Below are 13,938 nucleotides of genomic sequence, written 5' to 3' on the forward strand. Positions count from 1 at the left end.
AGGAATGCAGATGTTATTTTTTTGAAAAACAAAATGTTTTTCAAATTTTCAAACATTTTTCAACCAATGTTTTGTTAAAAGACAAACACAAAATTATGAAACTCCTAGACGATAACATAGAATACCTAGATGACCTTGGGTGTGGTGATGACTTGTTAGATACAATCCCCAAGTCATCATCCATGAAAGAAATGACTGATAAGCTGGACTTTATTAAAATAAAAAATCTGTGGTTTGTGAAATAAAATGCCAAGAGAATTAGAAGACAATTAGGCAACTTCCTCTTCCCATTGCTTCATGTAACATACAGTCACTATGTATCTATTGTGTACCAGCCCAGATTAGCTATCAGTGTGATGATTGCTATGATAGTGCTTTTTACAAGACATCATTTAGTACCAAATGTTTTCTTCCACTTTGGCTTATCTGTGCAGCACATGACGAAACACAAGAAACAGTTTAAGCCAAATTTGGAATATCCTGATGAACAGATCTTTTTTTTTTTTTTCTAATTTTATTTTATTTTTAAACTTTACATATTTGTATTAGTTTTGCCAAATATCAAAATGAATCCGCCACAGGTATACATGTGTTAAGGACATCTTTAGATACAATTTCATGAGCAATGTGGAGAAGATATAGTATAGTCAGGTGAGTGTGGAGAAATCAGGTGAAAAAAGGAAGCTGAGGAATCAACACTGAGTCTTTCTTACAATAAATTTACTCCTTTCAACTTTTCTCACATGTTCTCTAGGACTGCTTTTACATTAATAGTCTCTCCAGCTTTTCTACTTCCATGTTTTATATGAAGACCAACGTGGTGAATGTTGGCGTGTGTCTAATAAAGTCCCCATTAATGCAGATATATGGCAGAAGAATTATTTCCTGGCTTTTGTACATCATAACTCTGTTCACAAAGCCCAGGCACATACTAGCCTTTTAAACAATGGCCCTGTCTTGTTTCCAGTTATTCAAGGTGTGATTCAGAGTGATAGTTTCACCAGCCATTCCTCAGCAGGTATTCATGTGGTTTGGATTTGAGGAGCACGCAGATTGCCCATTACTGTCCCTGCTGAACATCAAACGTCAGCCTCTTTCTGACAGACCATTTTTCTAATTGGTCAAGGTCACCTTGGATTTTACTCTTGACTTGCAAGGAATTTTCAGTTTTCATTTCCTCTGTTCTCAAGCCCTGTTTCCCAATGTGGTATCTTCTGCAAATGTAGTAGGAATTTTCTTATTTTTCTCATTCCAGACTTTGCAGGAAAAAATTAAAAGCTCTGGGACAAATCTATGTGTTCTCTGGAATATGTTGTCCCAGGTTCTTCCCAAAGCATCATTTAGTAGCCTTGGAATAAGACTCATATAATAGTACAATCCAGGTTTGATATCCCTAACTTATTAATAGAAATGCCTTGCAGATCCACAAAGCTTTAGTGAAGTCCAGATGTCTCCTTCACTGATCTCTCTCTTCTTCGTTCAAGACCTGCAACTCTGTCACAGAAGGAAATTAAATTGTTTTAACATGAGTTGATCTTCATAAAGACAGTGGCTTGAAATATTTTGTTAGCAAATGGTTTGCCTTATTTTTTTCTATCATCTTCAAATGCATTACAGAGAAAACAGCTCAGCATAAGGAATAATTTTCTTAGTGTCAGAGCTATCCAGATATGGAGTAAGTACCTTGAGGAGGTGGTAAAGATGCCATCAATGGAAGTACTCAAACAGAACTATAAGAGGATAATACTGACTTGGTTAGGACATTGGACTGGGTGACTTCCAGGTTTACTCTCAATGCTAAGTTATTGCAATTCTTCAATTATTTATTTTCCAGTAATATGTTTTTCTTCATTTTTAATAACCATTTTTAATTGAAGTATAGTTAATTTACAATGTTGTTAGTTTCAGGTATACAGCAAAGTGATTCATTCATATATATATATATATATATATATATATATATACTTTTTCAGATTCTTTCCCATTATAGGTTATTACAAGATATTGAATATAGTTCCATGTGCTATACAGTAGATCCTTGTTTATTTTACATAAAGTAGTGTGTACATGGGCTTCCCAGGAGGCACTAGTGGTAAAGGACTCACCTGCCAATGCAAGAGACATAAGAGACAGGGGTTTGATCCCTGGGTCAGGAAGATCCCCTGGAGGAGGGCATGGCAAACCACTCCAGTATTCTTGCCTGAAGAATCCCCATAGACAAAGAAGCCTGGTGGGCTACAGTCCATAGGGTCTGAAAGAGTTGACACATTGAAGTGACATAGCACACACATACTTGCAGTATGTATATATTAATCGCAAATTCCAAATTTGTCTCTTCCCTGCCTCCCCTCACCACTGTTCCCTTTGGTAACCATAAGTTTGTTTTCTGTGTCTGGGGGTCTATTTCTGTTTTGTAAATGAGTTCATTTGTATCATTTTTTTTTTTTTTTTAGATTTCACATATAAGTGACATCATGCAATATTTGTCAGACTTCAGTTCAGTTCAGTTCAGTCGCTCAGTCATGTTCAACACTTTGCAACCCATGGACTGCAGCACGCCAGGCTTCCCTGTCCATCACCAACACCGGAACTTGCTCAAATTCATGTCCATCGAGTTGGTGATGCCATCCAACCATCTCATTCCCTGTCATCCCCTTCTCCTCCTGCCTTCAATCTTTCCCAGAATCAGGGTCATTTCCAATGAGTCAGTTTTTTGCATCAGGTGGCCAAAGTACTGGAGCTTCAGCATCAGTCCTTCCAATGAATATTCAGGATTGATTTCCTTTAGGATTGACTGATTTGATCTCCTTGCAGTCCAAGGGACTCTAAAGAGTGTTCTCAAACACCAGAGTTCAAAAGCATCAATCAGATTTACTTCACTTAATTTGATAATCCATCCATGTTGCTGCAAATGGCATAGTTCATTCTTTTTTATGGCAGAGTAATATTCCATTGTCTATATATACCACATCTTCTTTGCCCATTCATCTGTTAATGAACATTTGGGTTGCTTCCATGTCTTGGATAATGTAAATAAAGCTACTATGAACATTGGGGTGCAAGTATCTTCTTGCGCTTACAGCTTTCTCTGGACTGGGCTTCCCTTGTGGCTCACCTGGTAAAGAATCCACTTGCAATGCAGAAGACCTGGCTTTGAACCCTGGGTAGGGAAGATCCCCTGGAGAAGGAAAAGGCTACCCACTCCAGTGTTCTGGCCTGGAGAATTCCATGGAGTGTTTAGTCCATGGGGTCGCAAAGAGTTGGGATATGACTATGCGACTTCCACTCACTTTCTCTGGTTATGTGATCAAAAGTAGGACAGTAGGATCATATGGTAACTCTATTTTTAGTTTTTTAAGGAACCTCCATACTGTTCTCCATAGTGGCTGTACCAATTTACATTACCACCAACAGTGTAGGAGCGTTCTTTTTTCTGCACACTCTCTCTGCATTTGTTGTTTATAGACTTTTTAATGATGGCCATTCTGACTGGTGTAAGGTGATACTTCCTTGTAGTTTTGATGTTTTTAAATTAATTTTTATTGGGAGTGTAGTTAATTTATAATGTTTCTGCTATACAGCAAAGTGAACCAGTTATATAGTACATATATCCACTTGGTTTTTTTGGGGTGTTTTTTTTTTTTTTTTTGCAACTTATGGCTCAGATGGTGAAGAATCTGCCTGCAGTATGGGAGAACCAGGTTTGATCTCTGGGTTGGGAAGATCCCCTGGAGAAGGGAATGGCAACCCACTCCAGTATTCTTGCCTAGAGAATTCCATGGACAGAAGAGCCTGGCAGGCTACAGTCCATGGGGTCACAAAGAGTCAGATATGACGGAGTGACTTTCACTCACTCATACCCATATAGATCATTACAGAGTATTGAATAGAGTTCCCTGTGCTATATAGTAGGTTCTTATTAGTTATCTATTTTATATATAGTAGTAAGTACATGTCAATCTCAATCTCCCAGTTTACTCCTCTTCCCTTCCCCCTTGGTAATCATTGCCGGAGCCAGCCGGCAAAGTCGATCAGGTCCCGAGAACGTGCACGGCGGGGCTAAGAAAGAAACTAAAGCAAGAGACTACAAAGATGGGGTCGAGAGGTTCAGACACGTCACCACGAAGGGACGCAGTCTGACACCAACTTTATTCAACATCTCATATTTATACAGAAAAGCGTGAGAAAGACAAGACAGTTGACATTTTTTCTTAGTTGGCCTATACATCTTACAAACAGTCACAAGAAATCTTGAGAGCATGGGAATGGCTCCCTGTTATTATTTCTTACACCAGATAACATTTCTCTGTGCGTGAGAAGTTTGCACAGAACTCCAGGTGCCTGCAGTAAATAAGCGCCTAATCTCTGGGGTGGCGGGACAGAGAGCTATGTTTGCAAGCAAACCCTCAAGGACTGAGGCAGCTCCCAGAGCTGTGTCCTTCAGACAAAGGACCCCGTTCTCACAGGCAGCTCCCCGCATCTCCCCCTTTCTTTTTATATAGGCGCACGCTTATGTTCCTTTAACCGCAGACCATTTCCATAGATGGAAGCCTTTATGATCCATAGATCATCAATCAGTTTTTTAATTAAACAAGGTGCAAGAAATAAAACAGTTTTATTAGTGTATATGGGAATGGACTGACCCTCCCAGCCCACAGGTTGGAGAAGGGGAGGGTCAGGAAAATAAGCCCAGTAAGCATTTGAATATTCTTCAGAGTGTGCAGTGTTAATCTGATTTAAGATAATTAATAAGGTTATCAGGAAGCTTAAAGGCAATATCGGATCGCCCTGCACCACAACACGATTCTGTGCCTCTCGCATCAATGCCTGAAGTTGATGCCGAGATGGTAATTCATCATGCTCTTGAATTGTCAATCTCCTCATCTGGTTTGCTAGAGACTGTCTCCGCCGTGCGTACCAACCTTTCCGGCAGCCAGCGCGGTGCTTCGGCATCCTGTGGAAAACACAAACATGCCCTCGTCCCCAGATTAGTACTGGATCTGGTCCATACCATTTTCCCACAAGTGGGTCTTTCCAAAAGACTTTAGGTCTTATTGTTTGTGCATCAAAGTTCCAAAATCGCTGTGCTGCTGAACGGCCACTTATATCCAATTGTAAAAAATTTAGAACAAATAAAGCATAGTTTAGAGAGTTGGAGGGGGTATTGGGATACAATTCCCCCTTCTTTAGTTTTTGCAATTGATGTTTGAGAGTTTGATGTGCCCATTCAATAATTCCTTGACCTTGAGGATTATAAGGGATACCTGTTTTATGTGAGATAGACAATTGCGTACAAAATAATTGAAAATTTTTTCCAGTGTATCCTGGACCATTGTCTGTTTTTATGGTTTTAGGGGTTCCCATAACAGCAAAACATTTAATGCAGTGAGCTATACAATGTTTGCTAGCTTCTCCGGATTGTAGAGAGGCATGTAAAAAGCCGGAGAAGGTGTCAATAGTAACATGAACAAATTTTTGTTTACCAAATTCAGGAATATGGGTAACATCCATTTGCCATATATCATTTGGCAACAATCCTCGAGGATTAACTCCATAGTGGGGGACACTAAAAAATTGAGGACATGTTTGACATTGCTTAACAATCTGTCTGGCAGCTTCTCGAGTAATGCCAAATTGAAGTCTTAAGCTATTGCTGTTTTGATGGTGTAAGCTGTGGGAAGTTTTTGCCATTTGTTCCAGTGAAGGAAATATCATACGTGTAGCTTCATCAGCCAAAGCATTGCCTCGTGCTAAAGGTCCAGGAAGTCCAGAGTGAGCACGAATATGACCAAAATAGCATTTATTAACTCTGGAGCAAATTAAATGTTGTATATCAAGAAAAAGAGTTTGGATAGTAGAATTCAGGGTACTAATAAATGGAACAGTCTCAATAGTGTTTAAGGCTCTTATGATATATTGACTGTCAGAATATAAATTAAATGGAGCAGAAATTTGTAATAAAACCTGAAAAACGGCAAATAGTTCTACTTCTTGAGCAGACTTATAATTAGTATGCCAGGTGGTAGTATTGTCCTGTATAATCAAACTAGCTATTCCATTAGAAGAGCCATCAGTAAATACAGTTAGGGCGTCGGCAAGGGGCTGAGAAACAACGATTTTTGGGAAGAGAAATTGGTGATAATGAGCAAATTGCAAAATTTTATCTGAGGGATAATGATTATCAAGCCGTCCACTAAAACCAGCTAAGGCAATAACCCAATTGTCGCTAAACTGAAACAGCCAGTCCTGCTGAATTTTAGAAAATGGAACACATATAAAATGTGGGTCTCTTCCTAGATATACAGTGGATTCTGACCGCCCAAGAGCTATTAGGGCAGCAACCAAATCATAATAGGGGGTTAATACCCGAGAGGGAGAGGCAGGCAAGTGAAGCCATCTTAAAGGCAATCCTTGGAATAAGACTGCTGTAGGAGCATGTTTAGTAGGAAGAATGTATAAACCCCATTCTTGAGTATAGTCACAATAAGTAGCTTGTTGTTTAGACAGGGCCTGTTCAACTTTATCTAAGGCTTGCCTTCCCTCCAGAGTCAGAGTTCGGGGGGAAGTTGGATCAGGATCACCCTTCAGAATATCAAAAAGAGGCTTCATTTCCCCTGTAGTTAGCTTCAAGTAAGGTCTTATCCAATTAATATCTCCTAACAGTTTTTGGAAATCATTCAAGGTAACCAAATTATCTTTATGAATTTCTATCTTCTGAGCTCGAAACCATTCTTTTTCCAGAAAAAACCCCAAATAAGAATAGGGGGGGAAGCGTTGCACCTTTTCTGTTGCAATAATCAAACCATAATCCTGTAATGCAGTTTGCATATAAGCGAATGTTCTTAATAGCAACTCCTCATCTTCATATGCCAAAAGAATATCATCCATATAATGAATAATATATACTTGGGAATACAAGGACCTAGTGGTTTTTAAAGCTTGAGCAACAAATTTCTGACAGAGAGTAGGACTATTAGCCATTCCCTGAGGTAAAACTTGCCACTGATATCTTTTCATAGGTTCTTTATAATTTGTAGAAGGGACACTAAAAGCAAATCTTTGACAGTCATTAGTGGCAAGGGGAATAGTATAAAAGCAGTCTTTTAAGTCAATAATAATTTTGTAAGTATCTTTTGGAATGGCCATGGGGGTAGGCAACCCCGGCTGAAGGGGGCCCATCAATTCCATTGTTTCATTAACCTTTCGTAAATCTTGTAATAGCCTCCATTTACCTGTTTTCTTTTTAATGACAAAAATAGGTGAATTCCAAGGTGAATTTGAGGGGGTAATATGGCCGAGAGCAAGCTGTTCCTGCACAAGCTGATTGGCGGCCGTGATTTTTTCTATTGATAGGGGCCACTGATCAACCCATACTGGATCATCAGACTTCCATTTTATCGGATCAGCATGGATTGCAGGATGATCAATGACCCCTCCTAAAAACATCCTATACCTTTTCTATCATTCTTAACTGCAGGGATCAGGGGTTGTAAAGGCCCTTATGAATTTATCCCCAACCCCTGATGGGGCAAAAGGCCTTGGTCTAACAATTGATTACTAATCTTTTTATCTGGACTATAAAGATATACCCCCATATTCATCATAACATCTCTCCCCCATAGATTAACCGGCAGTCCTGGCAAAACATAAGGTTGAAAATGTCCTTCATGTCCTTCTTCGTCCCTCCATTTTAAAAAGGTTGAACTCTGTTCTGGGTCATGTGATTGCCCAATGCCTTGCAAAGTAGAAATTACAACCTGCTTAGGCCATTCATCAGGCCAATGTTTTTGAGATATAACAGAAACATCTGCACCAGTATCCAAAATACCTTTAAAAGGCTTTTCTTGAATATACAGTAGAAGCTCAGGGTGTTGCTTATTAATGGCCTGAATCCAATAAGCGTCTGAAGACCCAAAACCTCGGGATCCTCATTCTTGCCTAATGGCTTTTCCAACTGGAATTATAGGAAGTAGAATTAATTGAGCAACACGTTGACCAGATTGTATTACTGTTATGCCCTGTGGTGAATGGGCCATAATTTTTATTTCACCCATATAATCAGAGTCTATGACTCCAGGGGCTACTAATAAACCTTTCATCGTAGTACTGCTTCTCCCCAATAGGAGGCCCACAGTGTTCTTCAGAAGAGGGCCAAAAATTCCAGTTGGCAAAGCCTGCATGCCCATTTCTGGAGTTAATACTGTGTAGGTGGAGGAACTGAGGTCCAATCCTGCACTCCCTGCAGTTGCTCTGAACAACTCGGTAACAGTTCTGCGTTTTGGCCTTGAAGTGTCTCCAATTTGGTCAGATTTTGCATCGCCCCATAACATTGTTTCGGGGCCTGGGGCTGGCCCCTCACCCAGTTTCCTGAGACCGGAGGAAGTGGCTTTCCCTGTAAGTCAGTTTTAGAATGGCAATCCCTTGCCCAGTGTCTGCCTTTCTTACACCTAGGACAAAGGTTAGGGGTTTGAGCAGGTCTCCGGGCCTGCTTCTGCAGGCAGTGGGCGGCCTGATGACCCATCTGGCCACAAGAAAAGCAGCCAGAGCCAGGGATTCGAAGCCGACCACTAGTTTTATCCCGCTTTTGTTGTTGATACAGTACTTCTTTGACTGTCTTTCCTTGTAATGCCGCGGCCAAAGTTATGCCTTGAACGTATGAAGGGCCGATATCAGCACAAATCCATATATAGTCAGATAAGCCTCCCTTTTTCCTGTAAGGTCTCAGGGCAGCTTGACAAGCCGAATTGGCATTCTCATAAGCAAGCTGTTTAGTCAACACCATCCCCGCCTGCTCATCCCCTATCATTTTACCAATTGTCTCAAGCAGGCGGGCAACAAAATCCTGATATGGCTCATCTGGCCCCTGGCGAATTTTAGATAAATCTTCAGTCTTTTTATCAGAATTTGGAAGCTTTTTCCATGCTTGTAGAGCCGCAGCACTAATCTGAGGGTAGGCTCCAGGTAAATAATTAAGTTGACTATTAGTGTCTCGATATTCTCCCTCTCCCACCATCATTTCATAAGTGGTGTTCAGTCCCTGCCGCTGATTGATATCGGCTGTGATCCCACATTGCTCAGCAAACTCAGATTTCCATAGTAAATAATCTCCTCCAGATAAACAAACTCGAGCAACCTGTTTCCAATCACTAGGTGGCAGATTCTGATTTCCTAAAGCCTCTATAATAGCCTGAGTAAACGGCGCAGTCGGGCCATATTGTGCACAAGCCATTTTTAACTCTTCCAGTTGCTTAAAGGGCAGCGGCTCATAATACCTCTGCTGTTGAGCATTTTCAAACACTGGATAGATTCCTGAAAACCCGGGAATATGTTCTCCTTCTTCATTAGCTCGCTTAATTGCTTGTTGAAGAGGAGATAATAATATCTCACTTTTAATTTTTATGTTTCCACCGGGCAAAGAAGCAGGGATAGATATAAGCTCTCGCGGTTCTACGAAAGGCGGAGGTGGATCGAGTCCAGCAAGAACCGAGGGAGGATATGCTGGAGGCGCAGGCTGGCTGGAGTGGGAGTCTCCCTGTGCATCCTTTTTTACTGCTATAACAATCTTCTGAATTAAATTCTCCAGCTGTTCTTCAGAAAGCCCTGAATGCTTTAATTCCCCTTTTCCCGAGGGGGATTCCATGTTAACCATCATCTCCCAAGGCATATCCTCTCTATGGTACTAAGCCGCTTGTTCATTTAACTCTTTCTGTTCATCAGAGCTTAACACATCTTCACTCCCTCCAGCCTTATAAGCTGTTCCCTCAGGCACAGCATAAAGCGGCTCAGGTGGAGGGGCAGAAGGCTCTGTAACTTCAGGTCCTGTGGAATCCCTGAGAGCCGTTTGAATTTTATGTCCCTCATGTTCAGGATCCAGGCAGTCTCTTATGAGAGTCCACAAAGAAAAAGCATCCACAGGAACACGATTGGGACCATGTAAGGAATAATATGTCTGCAATTGTTTTCCTACCTTTTTCCAAGTTTCCAGACTAACTGTTCCTTCCTCTGGAAACCAAGGACAAACCTCTTCTATAAAAAGTAAAAACTTTTCTAGCTGTAACTTATTTACATGAATTCCCCTACCTTTTAACATAGTTTTCAACATATGTACAAATAACTGGCGGCTATTGCCTTGTCCCATGATTTATTACTCTCGACAATCACCCTCCCTGCCCTTTACTTTTAATTACTTAGGAATTCCTCTTTACTTACCTCAATCTTGGCGGGCAGCGGCCGTCGTCGCACTCCGATTCTCGAGTCCCTGTTCGGGCGCCACCTGTCGCAGCCAGCCGGCAAAGTCGATCAGGTCCCGAGAACGTGCACGGCGGGGCTAAGAAAGAAACTAAAGCAAGAGACTACAAAGATGGGGTCGAGAGGTTCAGACACGTCACCACGAAGGGACGCAGTCTGACACCAACTTTATTCAACATCTCATATTTATACAGAAAAGCGTGAGAAAGACAAGACAGTTGACATTTTTTCTTAGTTGGCCTATACATCTTACAAACAGTCACAAGAAATCTTGAGAGCATGGGAATGGCTCCCTGTTATTATTTCTTACACCAGATAACATTTCTCTGTGCATGAGAAGTTTGCACAGAACTCCAGGTGCCTGCAGTAAACAAGCGCCTAATCTCTGGGGTGGCGGGACAGAGAGCTATGTTTGCAAGCAAACCCTCAAGGACTGAGGCAGCTCCCAGAGCTGTGTCCTTCAGACAAAGGACCCCATTCTCACGGGCAGCTCCCCGCAAATCATAAGTTTGCTTTCTGCATTTGTGCACTGTAGTTTTGATTTGCATTTGTCTAATATTTATGATCAAGTCAAGTTAGCATGTGTGTGCATGCTAAGTCACTTCAGTCACGTCCAACTCTTTGTGACCCCATGGACAATAGCCCACCAGGATCCTCTGTTCATGGGAGTTTCCAGGCAAGAATACTGGAGTGGATTGCCATTTCCTCCTCCTGGGATTGAACCCACACCTGCAGACATCCCCTGCATTAGCAGCCTGGTTCTTTACCAATACTGTCACATGAGAAACCCAGTGGTTTGGTGATATTGAGCATCCTTTCATGTGCACGTAGGCCATCTTCTTTGGAGAAAGGTCTAATTAGGTCTTCTGCCCAGCTTATGACTGGGTTGTTTGGTTTTTTTATATTAAGCTGTAAGAGCTAATTCCTTTTCAGTAGCGTCATTTGCACATTTTTCCCCCAGTCTGTCAGTTCTTTTCATTTTGTTGATGGTTTCCTTTGCTGCACAAAAGCTTTTAAATTTAATAAGGTTAGTTCCCATTTGTTTATTTTTGCTTTTATTTCCACTACTTGAGGAAATTTGGCATTTGACACAAATAGTAGCAATTGTTTTTTGGATCCATTTCTGAAAGAGATGGGAATAGCAGACCATCTGACCTGCCTCTTGAGAAATCTGTATGCAGGTCAGGAAGCAACAGTTAGAACTGGACATGGAACAACAGACTGGTTCCAAATAGGAAAAGGAGTACATCAAGGCTGTATATTATCACCCTGCTTATTTAACTTATATGCAGAATACATCATGAGAAATGCTGGACTGGAAGAAACACAAGCTGGAATCAAGATTGCTGGGAGAAATATCAATAACCTCAGATATGCAGATGACACCACCCTTATGGCAGAAAGGGAAGAGGAACTCAAAAGCCTCTTGATGAAAGTGAAAGAGGAAAATGAAAAAGTTGGCTTAAAACTCGACATTCAGAAAACGAAGATCATGGCATCCGGTCCCATCACTTCATGGGAAATAGATGGAGAAACAATGGAAACAGTGTCAGACTTTATTTTTTGGGGCTCCAAAATCACTGCAGATGGTGACTGCAGCCATGAAATGAAAAGATGCTTTACTCCTTGGAAGGAAAGTTATGTCCAACCTAGATAGCATATTCAAAAGCAGAGACATTACTTTGCCAACAAAGGTCCGTCTAGTCAAGGCTATGGTTTTTCCTATGGTCATGTATGGATGTGAGAGTTGGACTGTGAAGAAGGCTGAGTGCGGAAGAATTGATGCTTTTGAACTGTGGTGTTGGAGAAGACTCTTAAGAGTCCCTTGGACTGCAAGGAGACCCAACCAGTCCATTCTGAAGGAGATCAGCCCTGGGATTTCTTTGGAGGGAATGATGCTGAAGCTGAAACTCCAGTACTTTGGCCACCTCATGCGAAGAGTTGACTCATTGGAAAAGACTCTGATGCTGGGAGTGATTGGGGGCAGGAGGAGAAGGGGATGACAGAGGATGAGATGGCTGGATGGGATCACTGACTTGATGGATGTGAGTCTGAGTGAACTCCGGGAGTTGGTGGTGGACAGGGAGGCCTGGTGTGCTGTGATTCATGGGGTCGCGAAGAGTCAGACATGACTGAGTGACTGAACTGAACTGAACTGATGTCAAATGCCTATGTTTTCCTCTAGGAGTTTTCCCAAACTCATTCTATGAAGTCACCATCTCCCTGATCCCAAAATCAGACAAAGATATCACACACAAGAAATGATAGCCCAATATTCTGGATGAACACGAATGTAGAAATCCTCAACAAACCCTAGCAAACTGACTCCATCAATATTTTTTTCTTTTTTCTTTTAATTTTCCATCAATATTTTAAAAGGATCACACACCATGAGCAGATGGAATTTATTCCAGGGATGCGAGAATTCTTCCATGTCTGCAAATCAATCAATGTGATACTCCAAAACAATAAATTGAAGACTAAAAACCATATGATCATTTCAAAAGACACAGAGAAAGGTTTTGATAAAATTCAACATCCACTTACAATAAAAACTCTTCAGAAAGTGAGCATAGAGGGAAACATACCTCAATATAATAAAGGCCATATATGACAAGCCCACACAGCTAATGTCATACTTAATGGTGTAAAGTGAAAGTCGCTCAGCTATGTCCGACTCTTTGCAATCCCATGGACTGTAGAGCCCATGGAATGCTCCAGGCCAAAATACTGGAGTGGGTTGCCTTTCCCTTCTCCAGAGGATCTTCCCAACCCAGGGATCGAAGCCAGGTCTCCCATGTTTCAGGAGGATTCTTTACCAGGTGAGCCACAAGGGAAGCCCAAGAATACTGGAGTGAGTAGCCTATCTCTTCTCGAGCAGATCTTCCCGACAGCATCGAACCAGGGTCTCCTGCTGAGCTATCAGGGAAGGCCCAGTGGTGTAAAGCTGAAAGAATTTCCTCTAAGATTAGGAACAAGTGTTCCACTCTCAATGTTTTTATTCAACATAGTTTTGAAAGTCTGAAGTAAGTGAAAGTGAGGCACAAGGGAAGCCCTTGGGAGTCCAAGCTACAGAAATTAGAGAAGAAATCAAAGAAATAGAAATTGGAAAAAAAGGAAGTAAAGCTTTTACTGTTTGCAGATGACATGATGCTATACTTAGAAAATCCTAAGGACATCACTAGAAAACTGCTTAAGCTCATCAATGAATTCAATAAAGTTTTTGGATATATACAGAAATCTGTTGCATTTCTATATATTAACAATGAAAGTTCAGAAAGAGAAATCAAGGAAACAATCCTATTTACTATCAAATCAAAAAGAATAAAACACCTAGGAATAAGCCTACCTAAGGAGGCAAGAGTGAACATTGACATTTTAGAAATCAGTGAAGTAAAATGGACTGGAATGGGAGAATTTAACTCAGATGACCATTATATTTACTACTGTGGGCAAGAATCCCTTAGAAGAAATGAAGTAGCCATCATAGTCAACGAAAGAGTCCAAAATGCACTACTTGGATGCAATCTCAAAAATGACAGAATGATCTCTGTTTCCAAGGCAAACCATTCAATATCACAGTAATCCAAGTCTATGCCCTGACCAGTAATGCTGAAGAATCTGAAGTTGAACAGTTCTATGAAGACCTACAAGACCTTCTAGAATTAACACCCAAAAAAGATGTCTTCT

The 13,938-nt window shown here is 41.0% G+C and overlaps 1 long non-coding RNA gene across 1 annotated transcript; it reads right to left on the bottom strand.

The window, feature by feature from the left end:
- Positions 1 to 4,093: 4,093 nt before the first annotated feature.
- LOC147341288 (uncharacterized) lies at positions 4,094 to 10,609 on the bottom strand. The gene is made up of 2 exons (XR_015159482.1): positions 10,210 to 10,609; positions 4,094 to 4,954 (listed from the first exon to the last, which is right to left on the bottom strand). It is a non-coding gene; the product is annotated as an uncharacterized LOC147341288 (long non-coding RNA).
- Positions 10,610 to 13,938: the final 3,329 nt, after the last annotated feature.

The sequence above is a fragment of the Bos grunniens genome, chromosome X (genome assembly GCF_055505025.1).
Source record: "Bos grunniens cultivar Pamir isolate PY7600 chromosome X, Bosgru_T2T1.0, whole genome shotgun sequence".
NCBI lineage: Eukaryota > Metazoa > Chordata > Mammalia > Artiodactyla > Bovidae > Bos > Bos grunniens.